Source organism: Mauremys mutica, chromosome 4 (genome assembly GCF_020497125.1).
Source record: "Mauremys mutica isolate MM-2020 ecotype Southern chromosome 4, ASM2049712v1, whole genome shotgun sequence".
Taxonomy (NCBI): domain Eukaryota; kingdom Metazoa; phylum Chordata; order Testudines; family Geoemydidae; genus Mauremys; species Mauremys mutica.
The window spans coordinates 609,353-636,787 of NC_059075.1; the positions used below are offsets into that span (position 1 = coordinate 609,353).

Below are 27,435 nucleotides of genomic sequence, written 5' to 3' on the forward strand. Positions count from 1 at the left end.
AACAGCTCCTAGTTCTCACTCTGGCCCCCTAGTGTCTCTCTCTGCCTCAGCTGAGTGTGATCTTTGGGTGAGCCACAGTTTGCTTTCTGGCCCCTCCTACTGCTTCAACACAATTCGTGAGGAAAAGCACCTGGAGACCCAGAATTCAATCACTGAGGATTTGCAACAAGAATTGCACAGGGTCAGCTTCCCCTCAATCAAGTCCAAAAGAACAAGAGAAATTAACTTAATTTGTAAGTACCAACTTCATAAAATTTAATAAAGAAAAATAATAAAAGCTTAATTTCTACAACATATCAAGGCTGCTTCAGAATCCACCTACATCATCTTAATAGTTATACATTAATATAAATAAAGGAAAACAAATCTCAACAGGCCAGTCCCCCTAGAGACAGAGTGAGAAGTAACTCAGAGCTCTCAAAGCTTAGACTGAGTTCAGCTGAGTCTCAGAGTCTTTGGTCATCGATTCCACACAGTCTGCTGAGTCAAATCCCTTTCTCTTGCTTGCAGAAATCTCCAGCTGGAACACACAGACTCTCTGCTGGACTGTGGAATGGCTCAGTTAGCTAACTAATTAACAACCCAATCAGTATTAAATGTATAACTGGAAAACCCTGCTCCAAGAAAGATACAAACCTGAGAACAGCAAGCTAGAGATGACTCTTTCTTTACTACCACTTTGAGACAACAGAAGAGCTGGTGAACCAGACAGATTCAGAGAATTTGGCTAAAGTCAAACAACATTCAAGGTACACAATTAAATGTAAATAAATTAGTTTTCCCTCCCAAGCCGCCTTTGCTATGACTAGAGAAGTCCTAGCCATGTTATTGTAAAGTTAGCAATGTCACCAACCTGCTGCAAGGAAACACTTGCTTTCTGCATCTATGGCTGAGCTTCTCCAAATCCAGGCAAGTCACATGTCCTTTCATAAGCACCTGCCCTGTAACCCATAGAGCTAGCTTTAGCATTTATTTCATTTAGCTTTAATGCAAGTAATCTCCAGGCCTGGCTCCTGTAAGACACTGGCTTCAGCAGGTAGCATAAAGCTTGGGGACTATGAACCTTGCCATGGATAAACAGCCTAATGGTCACCCCTAAGTTTGGGGGTGTTGTGTATTTGGTTGTCATGGTTTTGTTGCTATGGCAACTGAGTTAGATTAGTATCAGAGGGGTAGCCGTGTTAGTCTGGTTCTGTAGAAGCAGCAAAGAATCCTGTGGCACCTTATAGACTAACAGTTAGACTGAGTTAGATTATTATGGGTTAGCTCAACCAGTTTCAACCGGCTGGGGAGCTCTCTGTATATATGTAAATAAAATGGAGGTTTTGGTTAGCTGCCTGCTCTCTGGCCTCAAGTGATTGCTTCCTACACCGGCTGCCCCAAGGATATAACAGGGGGCATGGGAACAGAGTGTGTAAGGGGTAAATGTGTCCATAAGGACACCAGCCAACCACTGGACTAACACTAGCTTTGGGACGTTTTGGGATAGGAACATCTGCAGACGTCTGACCACAAGAACGTCAGGGCAGCAGTGACGTATAGGAGACAGTAACTCCTCACTTAACATCCTCCCGCTTAACGTAGTTTCAAAGTTACTTCTCTGCTCCATTAGGGAACACGCTCGTTTAAAGTTGTGCAATGCTCCCTTATAACCTTGTTTCGCTGACTTTACAAGGGAGCATTGCACAAGTTCCTCTTCTCCGCCTCCTCCTCCTCCCCCTGCCCCTCCCTCTCCCTCCCAGCACTTCCCCCACCACCAAACAGCACTTAGGACTTTCAGGGAGGGAGGAAGAGAGCAGGGAAGCTGCCTCCTCCCCACCCCCCCCATCCCGCCCCGCCCTGCCAGGCAGGGCCACCCTGAATGCAAGGTCTTAGGGGCTGCAGGGCCCTGGGCTAAGGGGGCCCCGGGGCCCTGGCCTGCAGCTCTAAAGCCCCTTTTGGACTGCGGCCCTTCGAGCACGGGTGGAGGACTCGGGAGGAGAGGGGCAGCCGCGCAGCAGCTGGAGAGAAGCAGTGCTTTCCCCTGGTGGCCCTGCCTGCTGGGGGGAGGGGCAGCTCCCAGAATCATGGCCCTGGGGGCAAAGCCACCTGCACACCCCCCGCACCAAACAGGAGCTGCCCCAGGTAAGTGCTCTGCACCCCCTGCCTGCCCCAGCCCTGAGCCTCCTCCCGCACCCCCACCCTGAGCGCCCTCCCACACCCTAACTCCCTCTCTGACCTCCCACCCCCACCCTGAGCGCCCTCCCGCACCCTAACTCCCTCTGTGACCCCCACCCCCACCCTGAGCGCCTCCCACACCCTAACTCACTGTATGACCCCCCACCCCCACCCTGAGCGCCCTCCCCCACCCTAACTCCCTCTGTGACCCCCCACCCCCAGCGCCCTCCCACACCCTAACTCCCTCTGTGACCCCCACCCCCACCCTGAGTGCCCTCCCACACCCTAACTCCCTCTGTGACCCCCCACCCCCACCCTGAGCGCCCTCCCACACCCTAACTCCCTCTGTGACCCCCCACCCCCACCCTGAGCACCTCCCACACCCTAACTCCCTCTGTGACCCCCACCCTGAGCCCCTCCCACACCCTAACTCCCTCTGTGACCCCCCACCCCCACCCTGAGCGCCCTCCCACACCCTAACTCCCTCTGTGACCTCCCCACCCCCACCCTGAGCGCCCTCCCACACCCTAACTCCCTCTGTGACCCCCCACCCCCACCCTGAGCGCCCTCCCACACCCTAACTCCCTCTCTGACCCTGCACCCCCACCCTGATCCCCAGGGGTAAGCCGGGGCACCTCCCTACCACAGGACAGTACTGTACAGTCTCTATAATGCCTTTTGTCTGCCCCCCCCCATGTCTTTGGACCCTAACCCCCCACATTTACATTCAATCTTATGGGAAAATTGGATTTGTTTAACATCGTTTCATGTAAAGTTGCATTTTTCAGGAACATAACTACAAAGTTATGTGAGGAGTTACGGTAATAAGTTGAGATCATTTATATACTATCCTATAGGAGAAGGACACCACAATATTAATAGGGTGAAGAATTAAAAATACAGAAGAGAGGGACAAACCCCTACTAAATATGCATTAGGCAGAGTGGCATCAGCATCAAATATTACACAAGTTGTATCTCAGCTGGCGCGCAGGAGTGGGGAGAGATGTAACGCTGGGAGGTGCTGAGATGATGCCCACTGGTGATGAGGAAGATGGTGGCTGACGTTTCAGGTTGTGCTGGGAGTGGTGGTGAGAGTGTATGGATGTGCAGATGGACATTCTGTGTTATCTCTAGCTACCCCATAGGGCCAGCATGTTTGTGACTGTTCTAAATGTCTGAATCAATTATTACCAATACAGAAGGGTTCCTGAAGTGAGTCTTGTGCCTGTGCACGTCGGGGTTCCCAACTGAACAGTGATTTTAATAATTCTGGGCCTATTCTTGGGACAGGAACTTGTCAAATTTCAGCGATCACTGGGAATTCTTCAATAATCAATATCATTAATTCATAGCTCAGGCTACCCCTATCTATTTGCCCCCAGCGGAGTCTATTTCTCCAGCTAGAGAGCCAACTGCACGTGCCCAAAACTATCCCCCCATTGCAGAAACTTCCAGGCAGGGAGTGCTCAATGTGCATCTGCCTAGCAACAATGACACAGACACAAGTCCTTCCTCCCCCTCCTCTCTGGAGATCTCTGACTGACAGAGCTGTTCCCCTAGCAGGCCTGGGAGTTACATCAGCTGCTGCTTCTCAGTCCTGTTCTTTGTTCTATCTCCTAAAATTTCCCGGGTTGTTTCCCTTCCCGTCCCCATCTGCTCATTGGTGGTCGGTAGTTAATTCCATGTCCTTGTCTGGGAGTGGCCCTCCAACCTCCAGCGAAGCGGGTTTGCGCAGAGCAGTGAGGCAGGGGAAGGAGCTCTCTACCCAGCCTTACACTAGCCCGGGGAAGGGAAAATGAAATGGGGAGAGGAACAATGGGAGCTGTGGTTCCCTGCTTTGCAGATCCATCTCCCCAAGCACTGCCACACAAAGGAGAATCCTGTTTCTGCTGCACAACTTCGCTTAGCCAAAGTGTAGAAAGAAACTTTTGAAGACTTTAAAAATACAGCAAAGAATTATGTTCTAAAGGAAAGCAATGATGATAAATGGCCACTTTGAAAACGATTATTGCTGTCTTAATGGATATTTACATGGGTTTTTTTATTTGACAGTATAACAATGAAGGCTGCTGTTTTTATCTGTCTTAATTAACAGGACATTATGACACTCAGCTTGTTCCATTGTTAGAGCTCTGTTGTGTGGGAGGATCTAATCCGCTGCCTTTTTCAATAACCCCTCAAAGAAATTCTAGATGCAAAGAGCTGATGTTCAGTAATTATATTAAAAGCCCTAAAAGGGAAGATTTCTTTCCTTCTCTCAACATAAAACATATTTTACTTCATTATCCATGCTTCTTGGAATAATCTGCTACAATTGCTTGCAGCACTTTTTATTTTGTTAATAATGACTAAAAAAATCTAGAAGACTAAATATAAAAAGATAGTTTCATTTAAAGAACTACTAAGGCATTGTTTAGAAATTCAGATCATGGTGTCTCATATACCGGACTGCACAGCTGGTGCTGTTTATTCTTCAACCTGTGGCAATCAATTCAAAAGACATGTCTGAAGCACAAAACAGGAGCTCTCAGATAAACATCTTACTTCTGTTTTTATTTACTGTAAAGTTTTTCTTTTGCTCCCCATTGTTTTGTTACTTGAGAAATGTTTCTTTAGAGATTTCTCAGGGTCAGAGTCGGTGGGATTCTTGTGTGTTCTCACCAATAGGAGCAAAGTTTCCACAACCTGACCACAAGATACTTACTACACCTCTACCCCGATATAACACATATTTGGATATAACGCGGTAAAGCAGCGCTCTGGGGGGGGCGGTGTCGGGGACTCAAACCCCAACAGCGAAGTTCGTTGTCTGACCGCAGAGAGACCAGGCAACACCAGCAAGGTCCGATCAAAAGTTCTTTATTGATAAGTGCACGTATCAGTAAAGAACAGCTCGTATCCGAAAAGAACCAGCCCCCTCTTTACAGCTTAGTATTAGCTTATATAGACAGTTTTATTACGTCATAGATCATTCACTAGAGCAATCCACCCCCTTTGTCTAACAACTAGAAATTAGACACCTTTTAATATATACGCATGCCTAGTCTCTACAGCATTATATTATTAATATCTCAACAAGCGCCAAAGGTTAGGAATGTGAGGGAGTTAAAAACACACCGAACACTAAACCAGGGAGTTAGTCAGAACTGTGAGATGCTTGTGTTTCTTATCGGTCCTTCAAACACTGTGTCTTAACACAACACAGCTGGCATCAGCCCCCTCACTTATCTTGCTCTTTCCCAGGGCTTTGTGAGACAATTCTGCCTGTCAGTATTTCACTCTGGGTTTTCCCAGAAACCTCTGCTAGCCTGATTTTAGTCAGGTTGGCACAACTGGTTTTGTGCTACATCTTTATTCAGGCCTAACAATCCCCCCTTTGTCCCTAGAGGACCAACGGGACTCTTGGGACAACAAATTACTGCTTGGCAGGGCACAACCGGGTTACGGTTTCTTCAGTCGCAGACGAAGCTTCAAATCGCCTTTAGGGGTAACAGTTCATTGGTCTGGGGCACTGACTATAAATCAGGTAGGTATACCAAGGGGTCCAATGTCCCAGATGTCTCGGTAAACAATTCAGTCCCACATGCATCCTCCCCATGGACCCAGCAGGATTCGGTATGTGAAAGCTACACCCACCCTAACTGGTCCATATGCTTGGAAGGAGCACTATGAATATCCACACTTTCATCCAGAAAGTGTCCAAGTATGTTTGCATGACCACAGATCAGATGGTACTCCTGACGTGTCTGTAAGGGCAGTGGGCCTAGTCCAGTGCTGAGGATCAATTTAAACATACTAGATCCCACTGCAATGCCTTCCCAGCCTCAGTGATATTCAATACCATCCCTGTCAGTAACTTCTGGGTCATAGAACTAAGGGTGGAAATGACATGTCACTCAACAACTCCAGCCTGTACTGAAGATAGCTGAGCTGCAAAAATAAGGCTATTGGCCTTTTCTAGTCGGCCCAATTTCTTATCACGTTCTTGGCCTTTAAGAATATTCCAAATGGCTGTGTACCATTGGCCCCTAGACCACAGGGATTTGGTCAATCCTCTTTCTTTCCAGAGGAAATAACCCAGGCCCTCTGTTGTGCTAATCTAATGGCAGCCCCTTGTGAGCAATCTGGGTATGTAAAAGCGATCTGAAAACTGGATAAGGACAATGTTATTCAAAATGCAATGAGGGAGGCAATACATGCTGAAGGATTTATCCAAAACACAGGGCGCAGCCTGTAGAATAAACCCCAAAATCCAATTAATACCACAGTTCCAAATATAAGTCCCACAAATTTCTTCCTGCCAGTGTGTAATTGTTTGTTTCTTCACCAGGGTCAGTTCTTAATGTTCTTTTTAGTCAGGAATTCCTGGACTTTGGCAATGTCAGTGGAGTGAGTGTTTCTTCTTCTTTCCCAAAACAATTGTGGTTTAGCATCCTACAGGGGAGAGGTTTCCAGCACATATCACCCTGTAATAGCTGTGCTTTTTCTATAAAAGTCTAAAGGCACAGTTGGTCTGTCAGTGGACAAGGGAAAGGTTACCAGTACGTTACCTTGTCCTTCTTCCCTGCTGTCCAGAAGCACAGTAGAACTAGAAGAAAGAATAGGCGAATCATCAATAGGAAAGTTCTTCTGATGTGGAGGGGTCTTTTTGCAGTGAGAATCCTGGGTCCAAGCAGTTAGTCTTTGGCACTTCACAGCAGTGTTGGTAGACAGCAGGACTCAATACGGGCCTTTCCAGCATGGAGCCAAGGCAGTCTTTCGTTGATGGATCTTTATGTAGACCCAGTCTCCTGGTTCCAAGGAGGGGCAGGCTGCTAGGATCTTTGGGTTGTTTCTTCTTTACCTGTGAGAAAAGAAACCTAACACATTGCATTAGTGTCTTTGCAGATTTTACAAATTTTATAGCTGCATGGGCAAATTTAAGTCCCCCCCTTGTTCCTTTTGAGGGTTAGCCAAGTCTTAGCTGTGAGGAGTGTCCTTGACGTCTCATCTTTAAACCAAGCATGTTAACTATTTTTTTCTCAGTCAACTTGTCCTTTCCTTTTCCCTCCTCGGCTGTTTTTTTTTTTTTTTTTTTTTTTTAACCTACAAAAGAAACTTTTACTTTTTACTTATGTACCGTTTGTTAACAATGAACACATACACATTGCTGTTTTACAGTACATTAGTCTTATCTAATATATGCCACATATACCATTTCACTAAAATAATGTTATTACAGAACTTGAGAACAACAAACCAAGACAAGCACACCCACTTCGATGAGTTCATTTAATACAAACTGTAGTCCAATAGCTGTCCACCATCCCCAGCCCTCTGGCTAGAAGTCTGAGGTAGCCAGAAGGATCCCATGTACAATATGGGGAGTGGGTTAACTTTCCATGCCCTTGCTTTCAAAGACTGTTAATATGCAAATTTCAATAACAATTGTCAATTAAAAGTTTTGGCCAATGTAGTATCTTTCTCTTACTTAAGAAAATGTATAAGACTTTAGTATATCACATTTTGCTGATGTATCCAAACACTTTGTATTCTAAGTTGAACAAAACAAATATCTGCATTTTAATCCAACACTGCTGCTTGATTTTAAATCAGACCATCCCATAAAAATATTAAACACATCAATTTTGGCCACAAGACAACACCACAAGACAGAACATAGAACACAAAACACAATTTTTACTGTGCCAGCAAATCATGGTACGTTGAATGCTGTTCAGCCGGCATCAGTGTTCTCTGATTATCTGAAAGACAAAACAGAAGTCTACCTCTTCTGGGCAGGCAATCATTACTAAAAATATACAAATACTCTTGTTGATTTTAGGCAAAACAAGGGAATTACCCCATATTAATTAGATAATTTGCATTAATACAGATGCTTGCTGGCTCACTTTTTACTTGTAACTCCTGCTTGTAAACACTGAAAGAAAACATCAGCACTCACAGTGCTCTTAGAGCCTAATACAATTTTAATTACATAGCACGGTATACATTCTTCAGCTAATTTAACAAAATTGTTCATAGCCAAATGATTGCAATCTAATAATTTATTTGCCTGAATTTATTTACAAACATTTCAAAGACACCAAGAACTTTTTACTTTAGTACATTTACAAAATTCAACTGCTGTTCCCTCCAGCAACTATAGAGTTAACTTTTCACTGTGCCTTAAATCACTTGCTTGTCCTTTCAACAACCACTTACCAACTCAGATCACCATGCCAAATATTCTTCTGAGTATTTGAACCCCTATGTGTATACTTACTTACTCCGTTCTTGTTTTTTTTTTTTTTCACTACACCCTAAAAGTTTCCAACCTGTTCTCCAAGCTCTCTGTCTGTTGCCTGGCCGCCTGGGCCCGATCCTTTTTCCTCGCTGAACCGTCACTACCAGTGTAGCCAGGAGGGTGGGCTTTGTAACTAGCCCCCACCCTTCTGGTCTTCGCCCTAAAACATTTCTACTAACAAAACTACTCGAGTCCTCCCCTGTGAGGCTTGCCACCTGGGCAAAACACATGGCCCACTGGCGTTGAACTACTCAATTTCCTCTTGTAGCAAACACACTGCTGTTACAACATATGCTGAGCACAAAGGGTTAAATTTTAACAAGTCCCTGAAGGACTGGTACGTGCTTAGCCAGGGCTTCCTTTTCTAACTGGAAATCCTGTCTCAAGGCCTGCAACTTGCCCTGGCGCAGGTTTGAGTTGCCGCCTGGTTCATGTTCCATGCTCTTAATTGCTCAATTCTAGTTATCAAGTACACATCTCGTCCCTTTTCTCCAACTACTCTATTGCCCAGTCCTGCTACGACTGGGGGTAGATCCACCTGCCACCCTTCCGGTCAACCAGGGTGGAGAGAAAAATGCTAAACCCCTCTCCAGTTCTCAGACTTACTGCAGCTGAGAGTAGGCTCACCTTTAATCATGCAATCCTCAACATATAACACTAACAGTACCAAACAAAAGAAACACAAAATAACAAAGGTAAAACAGATAGATGGTGTAAATTCTATAGGGCTCCCCTATTCTCAATTGCTCACCAAACTGTGACAAATCTGTTACCAATTTATCTACTGCAGGACGTTGGGGGAACACACCATATAATCAAATTTTAAAGCTTAATTAAAAATAATAAAACAACAATGAAGAGTGTTGGGAACGCTCCCACATTACTCAGGAAGAACATGAATGCTTCAACCCTTAAGCCACTTTAATACTCACACATGTCCAAACTGGCCACATCTGTATAACGTTCAGAGAAGGGGAATAGGCAGACGGGAGATTATCCTGTATACAGCTTGTCCAGAATTTCCAACATGCTTCCGCTCTTGGGAGAGCTGTTTTTTACACCCTGGAATCTCCTGCAGTGTCTCTTTCAGAGAGTTCAGTTCAGATTCCAGCCCGTGGCTTCTCCAGTTTCACCAAGGCAAGCTGAATTTCAAATTAACCCGTTCCTAGACAAATTGCTCACACTGTGTCAGAGGCTTTTCTTTGGTGATTAAAAGCTCCTTTGAGATATATGATCTTATCTAGATTGAAGGTACCTTCTAATGGGCATTGTTTAGATAGATTTTCACGCGTGTAAAGATTCCAATTCTTTAAATACCTGCAGGTTTTAAGACCATAATGTACGTACATGTAACATGCTGGGGTACCCTTAGGGGGTGAGGTGGAATATTTAGACTGTCCCTCCCCCATTTTCCACACACACACACACACACACACACACCAAGGCCATTATTTCCTATTACCACGATGCATCATATCTTGCTGCACAGTCAATAAATTCAGATGGCGTGAACCCAAGAGAGACAGACGTCCCCACAGACAGTCTTCCTCCCAGTGTGGCTCTGGGGCATATGCTGGGGGATTTTTACAAGAGCTCTCCATACAGCTTTAAACATACAGCTCCAAAAGCTACCTGGTTCCAGAAATCTTCTTTCAATCTTTAAGTATTAGAGACAATGGGGCGTCCCCCAGACACTTACTGCCAAATTGTTCCATTTTGTAAGGGGACTCTAACCCCTCTTCCCCGCGTCAAGGTAAAGGGACTCTAACCCCCACCTCCCGCGTCGAGCGCTCACTTACCTCTCCAGGGGACTCGAACACCTGGACTGGGACTCAAACCCAGGCTGGGACTCTAACCCAGACTACTTGGATCCTGTGCAAACCTGGACTGGGACTCTAACCCAGACCTGGACTGGGACTCTAACCCAGACCTAAGTTGTCAGGGACTCTAACCCCGACAATCTGCACTGGGACTCTAACCCAGGCAACCTTAACCCTACTCAACGGGTAGGTGGATGTTGCTGGATTTCTACGAGCTTCAGCTGGTTCACAGAACTCGCCTTATCGCCGACGCAGAGATCAGATTACCAGGCAAGGCTCCTCTAAATCAGAGGATGCGCGCTGCGTTGCCTCAAAGTCTGATCCCCCGCCGGAGAGTCAGACAAAGTCCCGGCGGAGTCGCCAAAGATGGCGGGGACTCGAACCCCAACAGCGAAGTTCGTTGTCTGACCGCAGAGAGACCAGGCAACACCAGCAAGGTCCGATCAAAAGTTCTTTATTGATAAGTGCACGTATCAGTAAAGAACAGCTCGTATCCGAAAAGAACCAGCCCCCTCTTTACAGCTTAGTATTAGCTTATATAGACAGTTTTATTACGTCATAGATCATTCACTAGAGCAATCCACCCCCTTTGTCTAACAACTAGAAATTAGACACCTTTTAATATATACGCATGCCTAGTCTCTACAGCATTATATTATTAATATCTCAACAAGCGCCAAAGGTTAGGAATGTGAGGGAGTTAAAAACACACCGAACACTAAACCAGGGAGTTAGTCAGAACTGTGAGATGCTTGTGTTTCTTATCGGTCCTTCAAACACTGTGTCTTAACACAACACAGCTGGCATCAGCCCCCTCACTTATCTTGCTCTTTCCCAGGGCTTTGTGAGACAATTCTGCCTGTCAGTATTTCACTCTGGGTTTTCCCAGAAACCTCTGCTAGCCTGATTTTAGTCAGGTTGGCACAACTGGTTTTGTGCTACATCTTTATTCAGGCCTAACAGCGGGACCGCGCACTCCGGCGGATCAAAGCTAGTTCGATATAACGCGGTAAGATTTTTTGGCTCCCGAGGGCAGCGTTATATCGGTGTAGAGGTGTACATGGGATTAAAAAGTACAAAAGGTTTGGCAGCTGTCAGCACTTTGGTCTGGCTACCTAAAATTCAGCTTTTACCAGTGTTTGCAACTCATAAAGAGTTACAATTAGGATTCTTCTAAGGGCTGAGCAAATTGTGAGACATTTTCTGTAACTGTTCTCTCAAATTCAACACAAAAGTGAGTACCACATTTGCAATCATTTCCTGTTTGCTTTCTGGAAGCATTTCAGTGTCCTTGCTTTCCTCACAAATACTGGGGGACAAAAAGATTGCTTAAACACTCAAAATGGCTGGAAGTCCATTTTGAGTTGTATGACTGTTTGTAAAAGCCAGTTTGTGATTTACAGTTCAGGCTGAGGCTGGGTTGGATAGTTACAAAAGTGACTTGGTACGTCTCTGTATCCTGACTGGATGACCTACATTCCAAACCAACAGCACAACTCTAATTTTTGAAAATTGTACTTGAATATACAATGGGAATGGTCACAGAGTCATTATTACATAACGAGAGAGCTTCATAGTTACATCACATTCAGTTGCAATATTTGCAATTTGAATGATATATAGAGAGGAATTAGTCATAGAAGAAATCATTCAAAATAATTTGCAAACAAAAAGTTTTAAGAATTTTGTGATCTGTTCAGGCAATTCACAAAAAGAGAGAGTTCTGTTTCTTCAGTGAATGTATTCCTAATTGTGAACTAGTTCCAGAGCTCTGCTCATTACTTCTCAAGTGTTCGCTAGTCTCTGAGGGAAGAGATGGTTAAAAATCTCTACAACATCAGGTAATATAATATCAGTTGTCTTCATTTCTCTTACAAACCTGCTGATTCTTTTTGGCTGAGACTCACTGCCTTGGGAATACAAATTTTGCAAAAATAAATTTTGTCCCTTTCAGATACAACCCATCAATTGGGTTTCATGCTGGACTTTTGACACTTGCCGAATCATTCCCTGGTTTTGGCTGATTGTGTTATGAATAACATTTTGTAAGCGAGACAAGGTGGATGAGGTAATATCTTATTGAATCAATTTCTGTTGGCAAAAGAGACAAGGTTTCGAGCTACACAGAGCTCTGATTCAGTTCTTTCTCCTTCCCTCAACCTGTCACCAACATTTCCTGCCATCAGTCTCACTCTGGATCAGTCTTTGCCTTCTTGTTAAGCCATGAAAACCCATTCACGATGCAAGACAATAACACCGTCTGACCATGTCTGGGTGGACGTTGTACTCCACATCAAATAAAGAACAAGGGCTGGATTCAAAGTATCTCCAGCAACTTCAGTGGAGTTGTTCCAGATTCACACAACTGGAACTGAGATCAGAATCTGGATCCAACTATGAAAGATGAATGGTGATTTCAATACCTCTCTCCCATTCAGATCTGCCAGCTAAATCTCTTTCTGCCTTCTCCCTCCTTCACTCCAGCATGTTTCTGTTTCATTTCTATCAGTGTCTGGAATGCACTTAGACTTTGGAACGAATGTCCATTGAAAATTCTCTGAGGTTTTATAATTCCTTATCTATATCTCCACTGACAAGCCCAATGCAAACAGGCTTTGTAAACTTACAAAATAATTCAGGAGTAGCAAACCTCCAACATGAACATGCATGACTAACTATTGGTATCGTTGCCTACGGACAAAAAGTATTTTTAGTCCCTGGCAGCATATGAGTATAGAGTATATTTCCATCCTAGCACATCCCTTACATCTTTCCAAAGTGCAATCCTGACTGGCAGTATCACTGATCTCACACACACGTATAAATAAATAGACCTGATACATATCAAAAACATAATGTGAATATTATATGATTGTAGGACATTATCTAAGTTCCCTCTAAGCTGTGCAGCAGCCTATTAAGCACCGCTCAGGGCTGCAGCAGGGAGAGATGCCCCTCCTCCAGCCCCAGACATGTTGCGGCGGAGAGAGGCGCCTCTCCCACCGGCCCCAACCCAGCCCAGCCCAGCCCTGCCACAGCCGGGAGGGAACGGCACGCCGGCCCAAACCCAGCCCCAGCCCGGAGCTGAGGTGATGGGGAGAGGTGCCTCTTCCCCCCCGTCCCCAGTCCAGGTGCTGCTGCAGGGAGAGAGGGCTGGGGGGGGTCATCTCTCCCTGCTGTAGCCCCAGGCCAGCCTGCACCACAAACCTCTCATCCCCAGCCCCATCCCAGAGCCCACACCTCTGCCCCAACCCTGAGCCCTCTCCCATACGCCGAACCCCTTGGCCCTGCCCTGCCACGTGAATTTTGTTATAGGCACCAATATGGAGGTGATATGTGACACAACACCTCCATATTGGTGCCCATAACAAAATTAATTCCGCACATGCATGGGAAAAATTAGAGGGAACACTGGACATTATCCTGAATTAGGTCTTAAATATGAAGGGAATAAGCACCAAAAGCAGCACAATCTATGCACTTTAGTGGTTAATCACAGACCCTTTGCTCTGATAGTCTCCAAAAATGGAGTTGTCTCTCTGACAGGAGATATACCTCCTGTCCCTTCATACTCCATAATTGATGTATCTGTACCTATGGCTTTTCAATTGTGTAACTAATTGTAATTAAGCCTAGCTGTTGGAAGACTCTGAAACCTAAATGTTGTTCTCACTCTATCATTTAAGATACGTCTAAAAGACTTGTCATTGTGTTACCTAAACACTTTAGAAATACAAAAAATAGATATCGATTTGAAAGTCCATCAAATGCATGCGCGCGCGCACACACACACACAGTTAAACAACTCCATACAAGGAGCTGAGAGCATTTGTGTCACACACCAAAATCAGCCTGTTTAAATCCTAAGGAGATGTATGTATTTTTCCCCAAGAGGGCAGAAGTAATACCAACCCACTGAAGCTATTTCCCTTACACACTGGATCATGCAAATAACCAACCAAGATGCGTGAACATGGCAGACAATTCTCTCCCTAGCCCTGGAGACATAGTGGCAAGGATCCATTAATTCCAGAGGGAAGGTCTGGAAGCAAAGCAGATTCCGTATGAGAGAGGTGTGTCATGCCATGGGTTGGGGGGGGATGGGTGTGTGATGTGCATATTGACAGAGAGAGCTGGAGTTGTTGATGCATCATGAACAAGGTTAGGAACTTTAAGCTGGTGCAATGGAGAAAGTGGGTGGCATGGTCAGAGGGAAAGTCATTGAATTGATTGGCTTTGTACAAACTTCAGGTGTCACCTGAGAGGAGCAGATGCCACTAATCAAGATGTGGGACATTCAAGGCAGAGCAAGGGCTGGGATAGAGAGGAAGGGCTGGATCTTTGAAATGTTGCAGAGGAAGAATGGCAAGATGAGAAGGGAGAATAAGAAGAATGAGTTGAAGCTAAGACTCTAAAGCCCACCCAGACATTCACCCCACCTCTGTTTTTTTCTCTAGTATAGGGATCTAGGCTACTTCTCTTCATCTATTAAGTAAAATTCTTCATACCTTTGTATTTGACAGCATCATGAATGAGAATAAACAACGCTTGCGGTATAAACTATTCCAGGCTTGCAGTGCGACATGGTATATTGCATATATCGTATATAGTGCAGCCACAAGTTATAGGGCTTGATAGTGTTCACATAGTGTAGAGAAGAGTAATTCCCTCCATTGCAGGGATTGCTGGGTGAAGTCCTATGGCCTGTATTATAAAGGAGGTAATTTGTATCGGTAGCTCAACAGAACTGCCTCACTTCCTCCATTTGACCACCTTGCGGGGTCTGAGCTCAGCAACCACCATTTTTAAAATTCAGGTTGGGCACAATTTACTATGGTGGGCAACTCAAACCATTAAACAGTCCTAATCTCAGGTCTTCTCGGTGTATACATTCCTAGTGACTCTTTTCAGACAGCTTCAGTAAAGGCACTAAAGTATTTATCAGTTACTTCCTATTGAAGATTTACCAATGAGGTATCTGGAGAAGAAGTTTGTGTATATACATCCAACCCCACAGCTTGTGCAACACCACATCCCCTTTGGTTTGTCGCTGCCCTGAAACGCTGGCTGTTTAGTACATTCAGATACCATCAGGAGTTGTCAGTTCTGTGAAAAATGGGTGGCTTGGAAAAAGCCAAGTGCATTTCATTTGAATTCTGTGAACAGTCATTCATGTGTAAGTGTTCTCAGGGCGCCATTGATGAAATTTTGAGGTAGATGGTGGACTAATTAGGGGTGCAATCCTGCAAACACTTAGCAATGATCATTGTTCTATCAGCTTCAATAGCGATGCAGAAAGGGACAAGGATACAACAGAATAGGGTCCTCAACTGAAGCCTGAGGGTACCTACAAACATGAATCTAAGAGATTGCCTAATCAACCCAAGAGAAATGCTCCTGACAGAACAGACAATAGTTGGGATTTTACTGGTTATTTTCAGTTTTCATGAATAAAGTAGCACATGGAGGTGATATATTAAGAGTCTGAGTGTGCAACCATCACGCAGATGCTCCACAGCAGTGGTCCCGCTGAGGTCACGAAAGTGAGTAATTGTTGGACAAGCGAATATGAAATGACTAAACACAACAAGAGCTCCTGTGAGCAAGTATAGCCGTGCCACGGGGTTCACTCACCACTAGCGGTGCCTCCTTGTGGCAACATCTGGGATTAGCTCCACTCAGGTCTGATGACCCCTACCTTGCAAAATGGACCCTCTCTCTCCAGGACTCAAGGTGCTGCTGCTTCTTTATGACTCAGCCTCTGCCAGGTCACTACTGTCCTTCCCTTCTGGGGAGACAGTCGCTGCGAACCAGCTGTCCGGTTGGCATCTCCAGCGCTCCTGCTGGTGGAACCCAGTCCCACCCACTACAGTGGCTTCCAGCCCAGGGACCCTGTAACAAGGAGAGTAATTAACCACTGGAACAATTTAAGAAAGGTCACAGTGGATTCCCCATCAGCCGATGGATTCTCCATCAATTTTTTTTTAAACCAAAATTGGATGTTTTTTCTAAAAGCTCTGCCCCAGGAATTATTGAGGGGCAGGTCTGTACCCTGTTATACAGGAGATCGGACATGATGATCAGCATGGTCCATTTTGGCCTTAGAGTCGATTAAGTTATGACCTTGTGGGTCAGAAACATCCAACAGACTCTACCAAGAAAAACTATCTGCTATAAAAAGATCCAGCTGTCTCAGCTATTTTCTACCAGGCTCCCACCACCGTGCCATGCAGGGGAATACACATCTGCAGGTTATTCATGTCTACAGCAAAATCCATCTGAAAAATCAGTTTGAGCCTCTCCATGTTACTGGACACACTATTCCCCTCCGCCAGAGCCTTGGGAGCCCATGTCGTGTGTACATCCATCACCTGCTTCCAGTTCAGACAAGACCAGTGCCCAGGCTGGCTCAGGACGTGCATGATGCCTCTCCTGGCACCACCAGCGGTACAGAGCTTACATAAGAATACACACCACTTTGTATTTTTCCTGGTGCAGAGGGTGACCCTGGGCATGGCAGTGCTGGCAGGGTGGATCTGTCCCCCCATTACAGCCTGGCACATAGGACATGGCGTGTGGCTGGAATGCTGCTGTTCTCCAAGGGTGATCCCTGACTAGCTGAACCAACATAGGCAGCCGGCTGCAACTCAGAGCAGCCATGAGAAAAGGCTGGCCCCAGCAAGACCCATGTTTGGCAAGTGTCAAAGGTAATAAAGGTAATAATTGGAGATATACCAATCTCCTAGAACTGGAAGGGACCTTGAAAGGTCATCGAGTCCAACCCCCTGCCTTCACTAGCAAGACCAGTTTTTGCCCTAGATCCCTAAGTGGCCCCCTCAAGGATTGAACTCACAACCCTGGGTTTAGCAGGCCAATGCTCAAACCACTGAGCTATCCCTCATAGAAGGGTATGTAAAGGCATCATTTCCCACTGCCCTCCAGGACTGTGACTAGCGTAGGGACCAAGCCAAAGACTTTAACTCTAGTTCTCAATTTTACTGAAAAGCAGATAACGCAGTGACTGCTTTTTTCTTGGTACTGTAATGACCAACTCGTAACTGAAATACCAAAGCCCCCTTCCAACCAGGGACAAGGGGAAGGGAATCACATGACAGAACTTACTTGGACTGTCTACCAGACTGACAAGTTTCCTCAAAAGTTATACTGGACATAATAGTTCATAGATCAGGAACTGTGACTCCCTGTATCTTGTCTCTTTCAGATACATGGTCAATGTTCATCATGATGCAAGGTTAACAGTGGAGTGTCTCCAGGCTGCAAGTTAGCATCAGTGTTGTTTAATATAGATTGGAAAAGAAGGTGAATCATGAAGGAACAAAGTTGCAGACCATACATTATTTAGGTTATTCAAGACCAGAAGAGACTGAAGGCGATTGAATGGGTAACAAGACAGTAAATGAAAAGTGGTTTGATAAATTCAAAGTGATACACATGGAGGGAATAATTTGAACAGTTCAGCCTACTTACTGGGTTCAGAAATTAACCTTACCAACTCAAGAAAAGGACCTGTACATCAGTGGGCGTGCTCAAAGACTCAGTGTGCAGCGGCGATCAAAACCAAACACACACACACTCTTGGGGTGTAAGGAATGGGGTGAAACAGTTCTGAAAATGTGTTTTAACCCTCCTCCCACCTGGAATACTGTGTTCAGCTCTGGTCACTGTCTCGAAGAGCGCAGAGCAGAAATATGGGCAGGCGAGGGGGGATGAAAATGATTAGAGGCCTGGAGAGATTTCTGTAGGTGGAGGGATTGACCAGATTAGGACTGTTTACCTTGCACAGGAGATGATAAAGGTGGGGACTGACAAAGGTAAACCGAATACCAAACAGTGCCGTGAAGGGAGATTGCGGACTTGACTTGTACACATCCTGTCTCATAGACCAAAACCAAGGGAGATTCTCTGAAAATCGTATGGAGCAATTTTCAAACAGACTTGTTCATCTACAGCACAGTTAGCCTGTGGCTCTCATTACTGCAAGATATCAGTAAAGCCCAGGGCCTAGCAGGATTCACAGATAATTCAACATGTTTACGGATAATGGGAAATTCTAGGGTTACCTTAGCAAAGATTAAGAACAAAACAAGAAATTGGAAGGGGTATAAACCGTCATACTTCAAGGCATGAGGCAACCTCTGATAATAGTCATGGGACAAATGTGGAAGTGCACTTTAATAATGATTAATTCTGGATATGCCCCTACCGTGATGCATCTGTGCCACAGAAGGCAAAGGATATTTCACCCTAGGGGTTGCCAAGTTAGCAGAGACTGCTTACCTTGGGAAAGAGGGAGCAGACCCTCTTTACCTGTCATAGAATCATAGAATATTAGGGTTGGAAGGGACCTCAGGAGGTATCTAGTCCAACCCCCTGCTCAAAGCAGGACCAATCTCCAACTAAATCATGCCAGCCAGGGCTTTGTCAAGCCTGACCTTAAAAACCTCTAAGGATGGAAGATTCCACAACCTCTCTTGGTAACCCGACACCCTCCTAGTGAAATAGTGTTTCCTAATATCCAACCTAAACCTCCCCCACTGCAACTGGAGACTGTTACTCCTTGTTCTGTCACCTAACAACTGACTAGGAAGGGAAGAAGCACAGGTGTTCAGATCCCAGATGAATCGCAGGCCAGTTGGCACATGAGTCTTCATGAGAGCATGGAAGAATAGTGAGATCTATCCTGAGACCCGTGCAGGCAAGAGGCTGCACACCTGAGGGGAACAGAGGCACCACTAGCTCCAGAAACACAACAGGGTGTCTGGAGGAATTTCCCAGTTTAATTCCCTTATTTCCCACTTTAGGGTCTCTTGATGATCCCAGTGAAGGAGTAGGTAGTAACTGCTCTCACAGATGGATGCTGGGCTAGGCTGACCTCTGCTTTGAACTGGAATGACAATTCCTAGCTTAAGAACAGCCATACTGGGTCAGGCCAAAGGTCCATCTAGCCCAGTATCCTGCCTTTCGACTGTGGCCAATGCCAAGTGCCCCAAAGGGAATTAGCAGAACAGGACAATTTCAAGAGACCCATCCCATTGTCCAGTCCTAGGTTTTTGGCAGTGAGAGGTTTAGAGACACCTGGCACATGCAATTGTGTCCCTGGTCATCTTGGCTATCTTCCATGAGTTTATGTAATTCCTTTTTTCACCCAGTTATCCTGTTGGCCTTCACAACATTGCCTGGCAATGAGTTCCAGAGACAGACAGTGTGTTGTGTGAAATACTTAATCATAGAATGTCAGGGTTGGAAGGGACCTCAGGAGGTCATCTAAGTCCAACCCCCTGCTCAAAGCAGGACCAATCCCCAGGCAGACTTTTGCCCCAGATCCCTAAATGGCCCCCTCAAGGATTGAACTTACAACCTTGGGTTTAGCAGGCCAGTGCTCAAACCACTGAGCTATCCCTCTTCCTTTGGTTTGTTTTAAACCTGCTGCCTCTTAATGTCAGATGTGTTAATTTTCATCCATGTGTTGTTAACAAGATATATGAGAGTCTGTGCACTACAGCACAGGTGAGAAACACAAGGAAGCCCTTTAATATGAAAGGGTCTTTCAAGGGCCAAGGACCAAATCCACAGGAGATGTTAAGAACTGTGGGGAGATACTTCTATTAATAGGGTGGGATGCTCTGCAGACCACTTAGGGCAGTGGTGGGCAACCTGCGGCCCATCAGGATAATCCGCTGGCCGGCCACAAGACAGTGTTTACACTGACTGTCCGCAGGCATGGCTGCCCGCAGCTCCCAGTGGCCTCAGTCCGCCATTCCCGGCCACTGGGAACTGCGGGCTGCAGGAACAGTCAATGTAAACACGGCCTTCCAGCGGATTTCCCTGACAGGTCGTGTGCCGTTGCCCACCACTGACTTAGGGTAATCATCTCTGAGTGGTACATTTGTCCTCCAACCTGAATTTATCCAGTACTTGAAACATGAATTTTCTTTCTTGGCTGTAGGAGAACAGAGGATGTAAAAATATATATCTTTTAAATGGAAAAGACCAAGGCCATTACGGAAAGACATTTTAGTTTTTCAAGCCTCAGAGTACAACAAATAATGGAAATCTGAAAGCATGCTGTGAGTGCCCCTTTAGGTATAAACACTAATGATTTTTTAATTTTACTTTTTGTAAAATACAGCAATTGTCAAAATTATTCTGAAGCCCTTTACTGCATTTGAATACAATTTATTTCATGTTTTGTTCTAAGGTAATTAACTAGACTGTTGTGTATAATGAGCTGTGCAACAAGTTGTATCTATCCTTACTACACTCTAAGTAGAAACAATTGCTAATCAGTAGGAATATTGGTTTCCATTTAATTAGGGGATGAAAAAGATAGCTATCAGACTAAATGTGAACAGGGAAGACCTGTTATGAATGTTTACAGACTTTGATGCGTTCAGGGTATAAATCTGTTTGCTTTTAAATTTAAAAATATAAATGGTGCTTTGATACTCCAGTAACTTCAGAGATACATGTGAAGCCTTTGCCACAAAGAACAGTCTTGTTATTCTATTTGTGTTTTAGTCGCAGTGACTCAATCCCATCAACATGGAAATTAACAGCTCTGCTTCAGTCTACTCCAGGCTTAAGCCAAAGTTTTGATCCACATGGGTGAGTTTTATTCTAAATCATCTTTTTCATTATTAACATATATATATTTTAAAAACGCACACACTATTGTACTGTCTGACTGCAAAAGTCCTAGCTAGCGAAGTTTAAATTGAGAAAGAAAAGAAATTATTTTTATAGATTACTCCCACCTACGTTGTGCTCCCGTCAGTGGTTGGAAGTTGGCTAAAGAGACACTGTCTCTGAAAACTGTATTTGCAGTTATTTTATAACGCAACTTTTCCTTACACCATCACCACCTGCCACCCTTCATACAAGGATTAATCCAGCATCCATTGAAGTGGAGGGCAAAGCTCCCATTGACTTCAGTAGGGCAGGATCAGACACACCGAGATGGCTCTACACCCGAGTTATGCATCCCGCTGTTCTGGGTTCTCAAACCCCCCCTTGTAAAATGTGTTGGTGAAATGCCCTTAGCACCAAGGGTCTTATAGTGTATCTACCCTAAGCAAAGCAGGACTGCTGTTGTCACAGACCTCGCTGGGCACTCACCAGACTGGGATCCAAACACTGGATCCCATATTCTTTAAGACTCTGTTCAGACTCCAGAGTCCAGGCCCTACCCCTGGCTTGTTCTCAGGGTGCAGATCCTCTGCCCAGCTCCCCTTCCAATGAGCCGGGAACTTGCAGTCCAACTGCCCAGCTCCTGGCACTAGTGTGGAGCCCTCAGGCTGTCCTGTAGCTTAACCGCACCCTCTCCCAGAACCCCAGCCATGGGGCGCGCTGGGCCCACAGGGTAACTTCTCAAGGGCCCAGGACAGGTGTAACACAGAGCACACAGCCAGACACGCTTTGCACAGGAGTCTCACACACCACTGCTCTTTCCTTAATGGCACGATAAATACACAGATCTAGACAAAGATAATCAATCCTCTGTGCATTCCTCTGCCTCAGTTTCCTCATAACTCCAGAGTTTTCCTGGACCCCTGCCCAGGTATTACTCTGGGGGTAGCCAGGGTCTCTCTCCTGCGGGGCATGGCTTGGCTTCTCAACCATGGAGCATTTCTCTCTCCCCCTCACCAGATCAGCTTGCTTGGACCTTGGCTGGTCCAACAGCTAAGTGAGGCCCCTGCTGCTGTGAAAGCATGGCCATCTCCCCCCCCCTTCCAGAACATCCCGCTATCTTTCTCTTTCCCACACACCTGCTGTGGGTTTAAGGGCAAGCATGAACACCTGGGGGTTTTGGGTCTGCATTTGGGGTTTTCTAATCTCTCCCCTTCACAAGCTCCCTGCAGCAAGGTGGGGAAAAAACGGGTTCTTCCAGTTTCAGCCAAACTCCTTAGTATATCCGCTGTGTGGTGAGAGTACAGGCATGAAGGTTACCTACTCTCCATTACCCGAGTCTGGTGGCTACTCGCCCTATCAGCCCACACATAGAGGCATTCAATGATACAGCAACGTTCGTAGTAACAACTTCACAATATCAACCACAATTCATACGCAGTACAGACAGATTCTCCAAACTGTCGCACTGAAAACTCCACTGCAGGAACACCTCATCCCATGGAGGCCTGGCAGGAGCTCACACTCCAGGGAGACCCATCACATTCTGACAGCGCCAGGCCTGAGGAGCAGGGTTCCAGGGAGTGAGGCAGCTGGCATCACTATCATTTAACGTTTGCATTATAATAGCACTCCAGTGGTGCTGGAGCCCGTTTTCCTAAGCCCGGAACAGCTACATGCAAAGACACAGGCTGCTGGGAGACAAGACGAGAAGCATGAAGCCTGACGTATTTCCTGCATCACTAGCTGGGCGGGTGGAGGTGAACCACCAGCATCTCAGGAACCTGGGGAAGAGGGAGGCTCGAAGAGGAGGCTTTGAGATCAGCCTGGAAAGAAGTCATTAGAGACTTTGCAAGGGCAGCAAAGGTGATGGAAGCCAGATCGGATTGTTTTAAATGGCACATTCAGCAGGCTCAGCGGGGAGGGGAAGAGGGGAGATAGAAACTCAAACTGAGTCTAACAAGAGAATCAGTATCAACCCATGGGAACAGGCCCAGGTGTTACGCTCCTGGAAAACTCCCAGGGGATTGAATAGAGAGGAAATCTGGAGGCCCCTCTAGAAATTTCACATTATTGTAGCTATTAATTGAAGCACCCTATAGAATTCCAGAGAAGGGATATACAGTTGGTTCAAACTAAGCTACAGAAAGATTGTCATGCTGACCCAAATTCAGTCAGACTGTCCCACTAGGGTGTAAACAGCAATGTCAAATCACACACGCTTTGGAGTTATTGGTGGTATTTGTACTTTGGTGGTGCTGAAAAGCCTCGGCCAAGGTGGGGACCCATTGTGCTAGGTGCTGTACAACAGCAGCCTGTTCCTGCCCCATGGAACTTACAGTCTAAAGACTTAAGACAAGACGAGACGAGACAGACAAACAGCACAAAAAGAAACGTGCCAAACGTTCAGAAGTGGTGAGTAGTTCCACTGACTTTAATGAGACTAGTTAATGTGTAAAGTTACACATCTACATAAGTACCCTATCAGTCAGGGCCGGGGTCTTTATTCATTAACTTTACTCCTGGTATTTATTTGTTAACTTTTGGACTCCAGGGCTGGATGGATAAACTTTGGTTCCCCATCATTATGGGAGTGGTGTGTATTTGTTCCAGGTCTCTGGGTGGGGGCTCGAGCCAGTTTTGTGTTGTATTGTTGAAGAGGGACCCCTAGATACTGAACCCGGCCCTGGCTGCTGCCAACGCTGACTGGCAGAAGGGTTATACATACAAGGTACTTTCACTTGAACAATAGCACCATTAATAATAGATGGATGGATGGACATCTAGAATGGTCCGTAGGCCCGTAAAATTTAGTCTTTGGATTGTTGTATGTGAAAAAAATAGATGGGTGACACTTACACAGCAGAACTGGATTTTTTTATTCCTACAGCCTGGTTTTGTGAGTGAGCAATTGGGTTACTCAGAGCATCCAAATCACATTTCCTGCTTTGAAAAGAGCTGTGAAAATCTTCATTCCCATGGCAGGCAGGATTTAAAGATACATGCAGTAGGTGCCTACTTTCCCAGCTTGATGTGAATTCAGTTTGATTATTCATCCAAAGGGCCCTATGTTCAAAAGCCATGCATTTTTCAGCTCTTTAATTAGCATTTTTGCCGGTAGCTGGTAGGGCTATCTACCATTTTTGCAATATTTGAAATATCAGCTAGTGAGAGATTTTCCTCCTCATAGATAATCGGCCGGGCTTCAGAAGTTTTCTACCCTTCTTTTCACAGTGCTTTGTCCTTGGGCATTCCCTTTGAAGATTTCATTTATATCTGTGGGGGAGCCCTCAAACTCTCTGGCACAGAACATCAGATATATCATTTGTATTAATGCTTTCAGTCTGATTCATGGTGCAAATTGACTAATTCAGCCAGCTCCGTACAGTGTCAGGAGGGGTGTGTGTGGGTGTTCTCACGCAAACTGTGGCATGGGCTGGTTTGTTTATTCAAGAGTAAGGACAGTGACCGAGCCAGGCACCTAGAGGTACAGCAAGGTGGGGTTAGGACTCGAGCCAATATATTTTATGCCAAGAGAATCTGAGTTATATTATCATAACACCTAGGAGCCCCAGTTGTAGAGAAGGACCCAATTGTGGTGGGTGCTGTGCACACGGTACAAGAAGTTAGCTTACAATCTAAGTATACGACAAAAGACAACAGGTGGATGCAGACAGATGGACAGCGGAGTACAAGGAGACAGTACTGACCAGAATGCTAGGCAATGGTCTCAGCACCCCGGCAGCCTAACCATTGTCAAGTTTTGTGTTGGCGTCATAGCAGGGAGGAGTTTTAAGGAGGATCTGAAAGACAATGAGTTCTGCAGATGTTTACAGGAAGCGCCTCCTAAACATGAGGGACAGCCTGGGTGAAAGCATGAAGGTGCTTGTTTGTAAATGGTCATTGGGAGATGGGAACTGACCCCTTGATAGTGAATGAGAGATCATAGGTGTGTGTGGCGGGGTAGGCGATGAAGTGCCTTGAAAGTGAAGACAAGCAGCTGATGTTTGAGGTCAAGGAGAAGAGGAAACCAGTGGAGGGATGAAGGAGGGTCAAATGTCAAAGAAACAGGTTGGGAGAATGATCTTTGCATCAGCATTCTGAAAGGATATGAATGGGGAAAGGCAGCTGTCAAGGTTGATTTCCCCACTCTGGCACTTCAAGTGCAGACAGTGGGGTGGGGGGGCCCGCAAGGGTTCTAAATAATTAACATTGGCCACTCCAGGCTGGTATTAAACTCCCAAGGTTGCAGCTTCTCTCTGACCTTGGATGCGTAGATGCTGCCACCACCCAAGTGCAAAAAATCCTTTAGAGCCATGAAGGTGCATTTGGGAATTCCTCCCTGTGGGGTACCCTCAAACCCTTTCACCCCCCACCCTCTGGGGAAGAGCTGAGAAAGGGAAAATAAAAAGGAAATCAGCTGTTGCCACCAGCTAATTAAACAACATACACACCAACCTCTTAGTACACAAACCCCCCAATCCTGTTCTTTAAAAAGTTAAATTTTATTAAAAACAAAAAGAAAGAAAATACATCTGGAACTTAGGCTATTGCTAGATTAAAAAAGAGCTAATATAATAATTAAGGATCAAGAATGGTTTTCTTGAGACCCGGCTTAATGGTTACAAGCAAAACAAAAGCATTTGGGGGTTAGCGCAGAGGAGTCCACAAGCCAATACAGGGTGGGGAGGGGGGGAGAATAAATCTATCCGTGTCTTCCTAGACATTCCCTGACTTACTTATATATCTGGGGGTTTCAAATAAGTCATCTCTAGGTATGATCTGGTCACTATTCATACCTGGCTTAAAGCTTCTTACAGTATTGCTGCTCTGTGTCTCCTCTCTCCGGAGAACAACAGACAGACAGACAGACAAATTTCTAGCCCTCCCGTTGCCTCTTTTGGTCAGGTACCTACGCCCTTCCTTTTACCTATGAGTTCTTTAACCCTTTACAGGTAAAGCAAGTAGAGAACAGCTGCTAACAGGGATTTTATAGTTAACTGGCTGGCTGGGTGTCCATAAAAGGGAGCAACCCCACCCTTCATTTATGACAGAGTTTGTCAAGACCAAAGAGATGGATGTGGCAATAATGGAGATGCGAGATGATTAGATCTGGAGGAGGGTTTTAGCTGGGTGGATGGATAGCAAGGGCCATAGCTGAGATCTGGAGGAGGGTGTTAGCTGGGTGGATGGATAGCAAAGGCCATATCTGAGAACTGGGGGAGGGTGTTAGATACGGCCTTTGCTACCCATCCACCCAGCTAACACCCTCCCCCAGCTCTCAGATATGGCCTTTGCTATCCATCCACCCAGCTAAGAGCTGTTTTGCAGAAAGAATCTTTATGGTTTGGACACAGCCTGGAGGTGAGGACCTAGAGAGAGATTCTAGTTGAAGATGGTGCCCAGGTGAGGGGTCTGAATGACAGCCTAGATGTGGGGTTTCCGTGGTGTTAGAGAGGAGTTAGTGGTGAGGACTGGGGGGGGGTGAAGATTAAGCGCTATACTCTAGCCATGTTGAGTTTGTGCCTGTGGCTAGCGGAGATGTCACAGAAACAGCTGACAGTTTAGTTTGGCCAGAAGGAGACAGGTCTGAAGTAGAGAGGTAGCTCTGCATTGTCAGCATAGGGATGGTAGCTGAATTTGTGGCTGCAAATGAGATTACAGAGAGATAAGAGAAGGGGACCAGGGCAGAGCCCTGTGCAACCCCCACAGAAGGTTGGAACAAACAGCTCTGTGACTTAGCAAACAACAGCAAGGAACCTTTTTCACCTTCTCTCCATCCTCACAGTGGGAATGGACTGTATGGAGGGGTATCCCTCAGGAAAATGCATTTCAAAGAGGGACTGGATTATAAACATGAGGGGCAAACCCACCACAAGTTCTCTTTCCTGCTCATCTCTCTCTCTCTCTTTCACCCAAGGAGAGAGACGAAACATGCTCTGGACTTTGGAAGCAGATTCTGGCCTGAGAATTTGTTCAGCAGTGTTACTGGAAACATGTGGTAAGTGACTTCACCTTGGACCAAGTCTAGCTGGTTAAGATTTAGTACTAGGAAGTGTTTTATCTTTATTTCTCTAGTAACCATTTCTGACTTCAATGCCTTACACTTGTACTCACTTAAAAGATGCCCTAGCTGCCATTCCCCAGCTTCCAGTGATGCAGGACCTGGACCAAACACCAACTCACAAAGATGCAGAGGAGGCTTTCAAAGAGACTGTGCCTGGGAAAGCAGCAGGCAACCACCAGATGCCTCCAGAGCTCCTAAGGGCAGGGGGAGGAAGCCTGCCAGTGACATCTGTGCACTTCTCTGCGCCTGTTGGGGGGGTGGGGAACCACATTCGTCAGAATCTGAAAGATGCAAAGATAATTACTTTATATAAAAATAAAGGGGACACAGCAGAGTGCAACAGCTATTGAGGGACATCTCTGCTCAGTGAGATCAGCAAAGTGCTTGCAAGGGTCCTGCTGAAAAGACTCCAAGTCCTAGCTGAGAGTCTACCCTGAGGGCCAGTGTGGGTTCAGA

General features: G+C 45.7%; 1 long non-coding RNA gene across 2 annotated transcripts; it reads left to right on the top strand.

The window, feature by feature from the left end:
• On the top strand, positions 1–27,193 carry LOC123370436. 2 transcript variants are annotated; one of them, XR_006579409.1, is made up of 5 exons: positions 1–233; positions 511–749; positions 20,805–20,891; positions 26,833–26,913; positions 26,991–27,193. It is a non-coding gene; the product is annotated as an uncharacterized LOC123370436 (long non-coding RNA). The 2 variants fall into 2 exon arrangements; XR_006579408.1 differs by having other exon boundaries at positions 27,037–27,193.
• Positions 27,194–27,435: the final 242 nt, after the last annotated feature.